The following is a 9,843-nucleotide window of genomic DNA, read 5'->3' as shown; positions in this document are numbered from 1 at the left end:
ATATATATATATGCTTAAAGCTACCAAAATCAAAAGCACAGTTTGAAAAGTACTTCATTTATCATTGAAAGAAAATAAAGTGAAAAGTTTTAAATTACTTGCCTACAATTCTTTTTAGATGGCATATATTTTCCATATATTTTCTGTTCTTATTTTACTTCCAATTCAATTTCCATTATACAGTGTCAGCATCATCCGCATAAGAATTTAATGGAAGTCCCCAACATTGAACAGAGGATCCTCTAAGATTTTTTTCAAACATAACTGTGGATACTGAACTTTCACGTTGTGCTACCCATAGTTTACACATCACAAAAAAAAAATCAATGCATTTTAACTTTCTGCTAAGTTAATTCATTTAATTCATTTTTTAAAAGGAATAGTTTGAGAACTACATCAATAAATTAGTATTAGGTGAGAATCACTATTTTTTGCAAGTCAGGTTCCACACTAAGCGTGTTGATTTATGTTCATAAAGCTTCTAGCCACAAGCAACCTGGAGGCTCTGTGAGGTCAAATATTGCTCAAACTTTAAGAATAAAAAGTGTATGCCTATTAGCTCATATATGAAAACTTTCTTTAGTTGTTTATGCTCTTTATAATTACATTTATATTTGTGTCATGAGTTATTGCTCTTCTAATATAATAACCCAAAAATACATCCAAACTATTGAGGTTATGATGTCAAAATAATATCCGGCTTTCATATTTCATGGCATCTTAACTCACAGTAGTGAAGCTGTGGAATTACCCAGGAAAATCAGTATGTGCCTGTAAAGCTAGTAATGGTGGAAACTGAGGCAAGGGGGTCACAAGTTTGAGGGCATCCTGGACAACTTATTGACACTCTGTCAGAAATAAAAATAAATGAATTAATAAATGAATAAGGCTGAGGACATAGTTCAGCACTCTGTGGAGTCAACCTGCCTGTCAACAGACAAATGGATTAAGAACATGTGACATAATAAACAGTGAGAAACTAGAGACATTTATCTCTAAGTGGATGCACATTGAGGCCATACTCTTAAATGAAATAAATAGGACACACATGTGTAAATACCAAATAGTTTCTCCAGTGTGAGAAAATGAAAGTGTAAATAAGGACTAAAAAGGTATCATAGATAATGTGAAATAGAAAGAAAAGGTGCAAAGGGGAAGGGGATGTGGGAGGGGTAGGAGAAAAGAAAAAAAGGGAATGGAATTAACATAAAAAAATTAAAAAGTGGAAAAAAAGTCTTTGTAGTAGGGCGGGAGGGAGGGGTTAAAAGGAGGGCAGGAGAATGGGGAAAAAAACTAATACAAAGATGGGTCATGTCAAGGCAAAAATTTCCAATGATGAATTTCATTATATTGTATACCTTAAATGTACCAATAAAATTAATTTTTAAAAACATGTGGCATATATACACAATAAAATACTAGTTAGCCTGACAAGAAGAGTCAGGAGGATATTTTGAGGGTTAAATAAGCCAAGCACACACACACACACACACACACACACACATCACTCCAAGACCTAGTTTTCGTGTGAAGTCTGCTATAATTAAACATATGGAGAAAAGACTATAATAGTAACAACTAGAGGTAGGGGTGAAAGGTTAGTGCATTAGGAGGACTGTGGTAAGGAGTGAGGGAATACAGAGTCATGGACCAAAGGGAACAAATTTTTGAATAGAAGACATAGGTGTTAGATCTATTGAATAGCAATGGACCATAGTTAATGATATATGTTGCAAAATATTTAAGAGAGTGAATTTCAAATTGTCTTGGTGCAAAACACGACAGGTAAACTAGGAGATGTCTAAGTTCCTTAGCTTAATATAATAATTCCATTTTATGTACATATAGTAAAACATCACATTGTACTGCTCAATTGTATTCAATTATGGTTTATCAATCAAAAGTAATATCAGTAATATCTAGCGTTCTTTGGCTTCTGATTGTTTGAGTTGCTGGGGATCAAGCCCAGGGCCTTAACATGCTAGGCAAATGCTCCACTACTGGACTGTATTTCTGCCCTAATATTTGTTTTAAAACTGGACTCTATTGTTTTCCAGATACTACTTTAAATGTGAAGTAAATTGTCATATGCACATTATGCATCTTGTCTTTTAAAATATTTAAGGGTCTTCAAATTTTTTCAAAAGGTGAAAATTTAGCAGAACTTTGGGGAATCATTGGTCTGAGGTCAAATGTTTTGATTTCTCTTTCTGAATATTCCTTTATACAAAAGATCTCCTAATAAAACATTGAGTTTATTTTTTCTTACACTGTTCACAGATCATAGTATATTTTACCAACATGTCATTTGTGTCCTTATCACCATTCCCTGCCATAACTGGAACTGTACCTGAGAAAATATGTAGATGTTTAGTTGAAGATGCTATTTATCCAACTGCCTACCAGAAAAAAGAAACTCATTGCTGCTAGAAATAATGCTTTAGTTTTTCAGAGCTCCACTGAGGAAAAGGACCTAGGGTTCACAAAACTCAGGCAATGTAAATTAGCAATTTGTCTAGGACTTTCAACAATAATAAATACTCGGGGGACTTCCCAAGAGTCTTTGGAAAATAAACAGGAGGTTGTTATACAACAACCTTGTACAAAAAATCTTCTGTGACTTTGGAAATCTTATTAGTTAAAAATATACTATATGTCATTTTGACTGGACACAGGAAATTATTTATGTTAAACTAATTCAAAATAATAAAATCTGAGGTAAACATGGTAGGCTAGAAGATACAGTGATTCCCAAGGTTTAACAGTCCTCTGTGGTAAAAATATATATATAACAGGAAAATTAAAATCTTCCTTAATAATTTGTAAAATAATGAGAGAAGAGAAAAAGTCTATCTTACATAAGATGCTGGGGGTAGATGCTTTGATTTTTCAGTCCCATGGCAACCAAATGAAGTAACAATTATATGGAAATTTTAGTTTATGTAATCCAAGTGTCAAATGATTTTATAGTATTGATCAGTTCCAAAGGAAAATTGTTAATAGTTTCTATAGCTTCATTATTTGCCATGTGTCTATGAAAAATGAAAACTGATGAGAGGGTTAAATAAAAATTATCCACTTCTGAAACATACACATTGAAATTAAATGGAAAATAGTTTCCCTGGTGTGAATATTCTGCAACAATGCATAAGATTCTAATAAGATTACTGACATTTAGAAATGGGAGGAAAGGAGCTAAAGGTGTAGGGAAGGTGTGATGCGTAGGGGAAGAACAAAAAGGGAAAAGAAAAAAATGTGAGAGAATGAAAAGATGAAAATAAAGTGTTTGTAGATGGGGAGGGGAGGAGGGGGTGAAGGGAGGGCAGAGGTAAGGGGAAAAAAATGAGAATCAAGACTTGCCATGTAAAGGTACATGATCCCAACAATGAATGTAACTGTACTGTATCCCTAAATGTACCAATAACCTCAATAAAAAAAAAATTAAATGGAAATATTCTTTCACTGAGCAATAAAAATAACTGATGGAATGATCCTGGTCTATAGAATTTAATTAGTCTTCATAACTAATAAGCCCTAACAACTAATAAGCCCTCATAACTTTCCTCTGTTGGTTAATTTTATTTATTAATTTGAGTGGAGTAAAGAATGCCCAAAAGGGCTGGATAAAGTTCAAAGTTGTGTGTATCTCTGAGGTTGTTTTTGGAAGAAGTGAGCATTTCAAGTCACTGACTGACTAAAGACCTCTCTCTCTCTCTCTCTCTCTCTCTCTCTCTCTCTCTTTTATCAGTAGATAGATCATGCTTTATAATTTGAGATGGATATTTTGAATCTAGTTCACATTCTATTTATTTTCTCTTAAAGAAATAAGCAAAGTTATAAAGACTTTAAAGAAAATTTTATTCTAAGACCACATAACTATTTGTAAAGAAAACATTCAGTTTTTCTCTATTCTACTCACATTCTTCAAATATTGATATATATCATATGTTCTGACGTGCAAGAACAGAATTAGCCTCTATCATGTATGTGGCTGTTGCAGCTTGTCTCCAGGCAAACACTGGAAAAGAGGGATGCGAAGTACATTAGTAGTATAATTTATTAGGTGATATTTAGAGTATGTTCAAATATCCCTATGAGGCAACCTGGATGAGTTTGCCTTCACAGTTTTTAAAATGTATAGATTAGCATTACACATCAGTTTTTGTTTATGATGTCTGATTATAGCTACATGATGAGTATAAAAGAAATAAACCCTCTGTAAACTTGTACCCACATAATGCAGCAAATAATTCGATGGTAATTTACACATTCTACTTTGCCTGTTTCAGTCTTTTATGATTTTCAATGTCTCTTTACTGTGTAATATTTAGAACACAATGAGCATTGTGAGCCCATTGTAAAAAAATTGCTTTGATGCAAATATGACTGCTACATCATATTAGATTTGAATAGATCATACAAGCTGATAGAGAAAATACCAGAGGAAAAGATAAATCAAAACCTGGCCAAACACCTGTATTGTTTTAAAAATAGTGAAGTGAGGAAGTCAATCAGTAATTCTATATTACAAATTTTTAAATTTGCTTTAGGCTAAGTAAAAAAAAAAGCTTGAACATTGTCAGGGATCCCTTTAAATTATGAACTCAAAAGTTAATAATAGAAACATTGCACTGTAAAACATAGAGGCATTTTTCTTACGGTATTAAAATTCTAGAAATTTAAAATTCATTTCACAATTATGCTAACATATATCCTAATTGTACACCTTAGACCATATTAAGAATATTTTCATAGAAAAGACCAGCTGCTTGGGCTATTTCTAAACCTACTACTGGGCAGGAAGAATATTGTGAATCAGATGCAATGTTCTGTTAGTTTTACTCCAACAGTGGGAAAATATTGAAAATTATTTAGAGGAGAGAACACAAGACTGAAATGATGAACAATTTTGAGACAATTTATCCAGTGGAGCTGTCCATGCAGCTCACTTGAAATTATTAAAACATCTTAAAAATATTAAGAAACAATAAAAGATTTGGAATAGACAAATAAATCTTTAGAAAAAGGAATGGAATTGTAAGTCCTGATTTCCAAATATATTAAAAGTCTACAATATTAAAAAGAATATAGTGTTTTCATAAAAACTGTTATATATAGATAAATGAAGTATAATTGAGAGCCCAGAAATAAATCCAAGTGTCTGTGGTCCACTAATTACTGATGTGTGTGCCAGGAAAATGAAAAAGGCTAGATTATTTCTTCAGCAAATACCTTAGGGAAAAGTGGATGTTAACATACAAAATGGATGAAAGTGGCTTCTTTGGCCAAATAACAACTAAAAATGCCAAAAGATTTAAGTTCTGAAATTGTTTGAAATATTTGAAGAGAGACTGGGAAGTCTTCTTCACCTTGATTTGGGCAGTGACTCCGTGATTATGACTCTGAAAGCTCAGGCAGAGAAAGCAAAAACTGATAAACTGGATAGTGAGGCAAAGAAAACAATCAACAATACAAAAGGGAACCAAAAGAATGAGAAAAAATAACTTCAAATCATATATCTGAAAATGGCTAACATTTGCTGACATTGTGAAATGGGAAGAAAAGGACTAAAGGTGTAGGGAAGGTGTGATGGGTAGGGGAAGGGTAATAAGGGAAAAGAAAAAATGTGAGAAAATGAAAAGATGGAAATAAAGTGTTTGTAAATGAGGAGGGGAGGAGGGGGTGAAGGGAGGGCAGGGACAAGGGGAAAAATGAGAACCAAGACCTGTCATGTAAAGGTACAAGATCCCAACAATGAATGTAACTGTACTGTATCCCTAAAATGTACCAATAAACTCAATTTAAAAAAAAGAAAAATACATCAAAAAATAACATTTGAATCTATACAACTCATAGATTTTCACAGCTAAAAAAACAACTCAATTAAAAGAATTCACAAAGGCTTTGAACAGGTAAAGCATCTCAAAAGAAGACACACAGGTTGAGCAGGGTGGCATACTCTTGTAATACCAACAATTGAGGTAGCAAGGCAGAAGGATCATAAGCTTGAAGACAACCTGGGTTGTAAACCTAGAACCCTTTTCAAAACACACACACACAGACACACACACACACACACACACAAAATGAAAGAACATAAGTCAAAAAGAGGAGGAGCAGGAGAAATACATATGAACACGAGTTATATGAACATGTGTTCAATAGTAGTAACATCAACAAAATGAAGGTAAAACCCACGGTCAGATAGGGCCTCAGAGTCTAAGTGCTTTAGAAAAACAAATAATAAAAGATAACAAGGATTGATGAGGATGTTCAGAAATTAGAATACTTGAATGCATTGTTGGAAGACAAAATGGTGGAACCACAGTAGAAACCAATCTTACATGTCTCCAGAAGCTTAAACGCAGACTGAGCCACAGTCCTTCTTCTGAGTTTGTATCCAAAATAACTGCAATCAGGATCACCAATAGATAACTGTGTTCTCACTTTCTTACAGCATTGTTTTCACAATAAGAAATCTACGAATGCAGCATACATGTCTATTTATAAATGAACGTATTTATGTGACAGTTAAGCGCCATGATCAACTTCACCGCCTTGGGAGCTGCTTGTAGATTAGTGAAAAACAGTTCTAGGTGTGTTTGGGTGGGTCATGGAGATGTAACTCTTGTATCTATATTGCTCCCTGGGCCTTTCTCTTTGGAGCTCATTTTAACATGCTCTGCTTCCCAACTGCAGTGAAGTGGGACAGATTTATTTTGAAGATCCTCAGCTATGATTTTTTTTTCTCAGAGTTTATTGGTACATTTTAGGTATACTGTACTGTATTCATCACTGGGATCTTGTACCTTTACATAACAGGTCTTGCATTTAAACCAGCTGCCCATGAACTGAATCTATGAACCAAATAATGCCCTCCTGCCTTGAGTTGTGAGTATTACAATAACTATTGTGTCCCAGTAATGGGAAAGCTGACCAATACTCTGTATGGAAAATTATTCAGGATTATGAAAGAAGGAAACCTTGGCATATAAAATAATATACACACACTTGTAAGACATTATGTTAAATGAAATGAGCCCAGCATACAAGGACAAATGCTGTATCATTCCATTTATATGAAGTATTTATAATATCTGAACTTAAAAGGAACAAGTCAATACTTACCCAAAGCCCAGGGAAGAAGGAAAAGAATAGCTACAGTTCAGAATGTATATACATTCAGCTCTGCATGATAAATACTTTCTAAAGACCTGTGTGCCGCTCTCTCTCTCTCTCTCTGTCTCTGTAGACAACAACACTCTATTGTAGACTAAAAAGTTATTAAGTGGAGATCTCATTGCACAATTTAGAAAAGCAAATAAATTAAATTTGAATCAATGTAAAATTAATTGATGCACATTAGAGAAGTTCCATAAGCAACAAAAATAAGGTATTTTCTTTTCTATATCTAAAAAGAAAACAAGAAAGAATGACTAAGTAGTTGATTTCTGGAAAAACTACCATATGTGCAAATATAGTTTGTCCCTATCCACAAAAGTACCAGAGACAAAGATAAATTTTATTCACATTATATACAACAGAAGACAAAGTGGGGTTTTTGAAAGCTTCGTCTAAAGGCTTATATAGCCTATTATTTTGGGGTGCTGTATCTCCAGTGCTCAAGTGATACTGAAAATGTCAGTGATTTATGCGTACACTGCCTAATGCCTTTGGCAAAAGTGCAAGTCTGCCACTAGGCAATAACTACTGTCGTTCCGGAGGATAGCATTGTCAGAAACAGTTGCCATGTAAATTCCTTTAGGAAGATAAATTTTATCTATTATTGAGCTTTAATTGAAATTGTTGCTGGTATGGAAAGATAAAATTTAGTTTGAGACTTGAAATATCTTGTACATCATGAGTTATGTCAGAAAACATTCCAGTTGAGAGAAATACATGCAAAGCTAGTAGGAATAACATATTAAAAATATACTCCATTTATATCCTTCTCATTCATAAACAAATTGTTGCACTGTCTTTGTGTCCTTTACTAGATCTACCCTAGAAATTATCCCATGAATTGAATGAGCATTTCCCCAAGATCATTCAACAGAAGACCCTGAGCAGAAAAGAAAGTCTACATAAAGAATGTGGTACCCAACTGGACACTCAGTCTGAAATACAGCTCTTTGACATTTATTCATTAGCTGGAATTTGCATCAGGAAGCAAATATGTGTGAATTTCCAAAATTAGAACTAGAATTTCTTATAATCATCAAAGGAATTATATGACAATAATGAAAGAGCAGTAGACATTTATACCAATTATCAGGCAATAATTAATGGATTAACAGTGATCCTGAGATGATTACAATATAAAAGGAATCTCAATTAACAGTACTAATAAATATGTGTACAAGTATGGTTTTGAGAAAGAAAATCAAAACTGAATGTAATTAATTGTGTGTGTTATATATGTATGCTTATTTAAAAATTCATACATATACTTAAGAATGTGAGCATATCCAAAAAGTGAATTTTTTTGCTGTTTAGAAGTGATCCTTAAGCATATGAATTTGCCATAGAGTTACTGAAGCTTAGTAAAAATGACAGAACAAAAAGACACAACCATTGCATTATGTCTTAAAGCTTGATGATGAGATTAACAATTATTCTATTTACCTGATAGCCTGAAGGCCCCAAGTTGATATCTGGATCCTCGATTAAGATAAATATTCACCTGGATCTGTAATTGCTTACCAAATAATTGAAGCAGCAGACCCTTCCAGCAGAAAGTTTTTAGAGCCTTATAACAGAAAAAAAAATAAAAATGCACACACACAAAACACTAAAATGTGCAAACATTTATATTATTAGAGGTACAGTCTCATTTTACACCAGGAGGAGTGGAGTAACACAATAAACAAGATTCATAATACATGGTGGATATTTCATAAACTACACAGTCCACAAAATTGAGAACTACAAAATTCGGAGTAGGTTATTGAATCATCTGTTTACTAAGGAGATGGTTGTCAGAGACTGAAGGGTGCCCATTGTTATGTGAATGAGGTGGGGCTATTTTGGAAGTGGCTGAACCTAGACTGTGATTGATTCATGGTGGGGTTAGGCTAGAAGGTACTAGGTAGGATTAAGGGCATGAGTAGTCAATAAAACAAATGGGGCAGAAAAACAGTCTTAAGCTCTCTTGTTGCTTTATTACCATTACTGTCTGCCTGGCATGAACTGTTTCTTCTCTGCAATGCCCCTCTGCCAAGTTGCCTTGCTTTGGAGCCAGCTGGTTATTTACTGAAACCTCTATGAACTAACTGTAAACTAAATAAACCCTTTACCCTTTAACTTTGGGTGCTGAGTATTTTCTCTCAACAATGAGAAAAAAGTAACTAACACAGTCCTCAACATGAAATTTGTGTATTAAAATTTAATATGTGTGAAATTAAATGGATTCACAGTTGTGTGAATTGATGAGATACCTTGAAGGAGATAAAAAAGGAGACCTGAGATCAATACTAACATAAAAACATTACTGAATTTATGCTTTAGCTGTACTTTATTTTCCTGGCTAATTTCCCATTACTGGGTTGTAGATTGAATCTACAGTTTCACAAGGAAGAGCTAGATAATAAACACATCACCATGACAATTTTGTTTTTTAATAATTAAGAGATTTTCATAATTGTTTCTTCCCCCCAAAAGATTAAAGGAAATTACTGTTTCTGCCTCCTTAGCACCTTATAGATTAGCAGACTTGCAAATTTGTTTTTTCATCCTAATCTATATAAGTGGGAATCCACAAAGGGACAGACTTTGTCCAGATTCATACTGTTGCTCACTCTGTAACTTAGCCTCATGTGGAAACTGACTTTTATATAAGAGGAG

This window comes from Fukomys damarensis, unplaced genomic scaffold (genome assembly GCF_012274545.1).
Source record: "Fukomys damarensis isolate Sample0158 unplaced genomic scaffold, DMR_v1.0_HiC HiC_scaffold_24, whole genome shotgun sequence".
Lineage (NCBI taxonomy): Eukaryota > Metazoa > Chordata > Mammalia > Rodentia > Bathyergidae > Fukomys > Fukomys damarensis.
Note: the sequence above shows the minus strand (reverse complement) of the source record.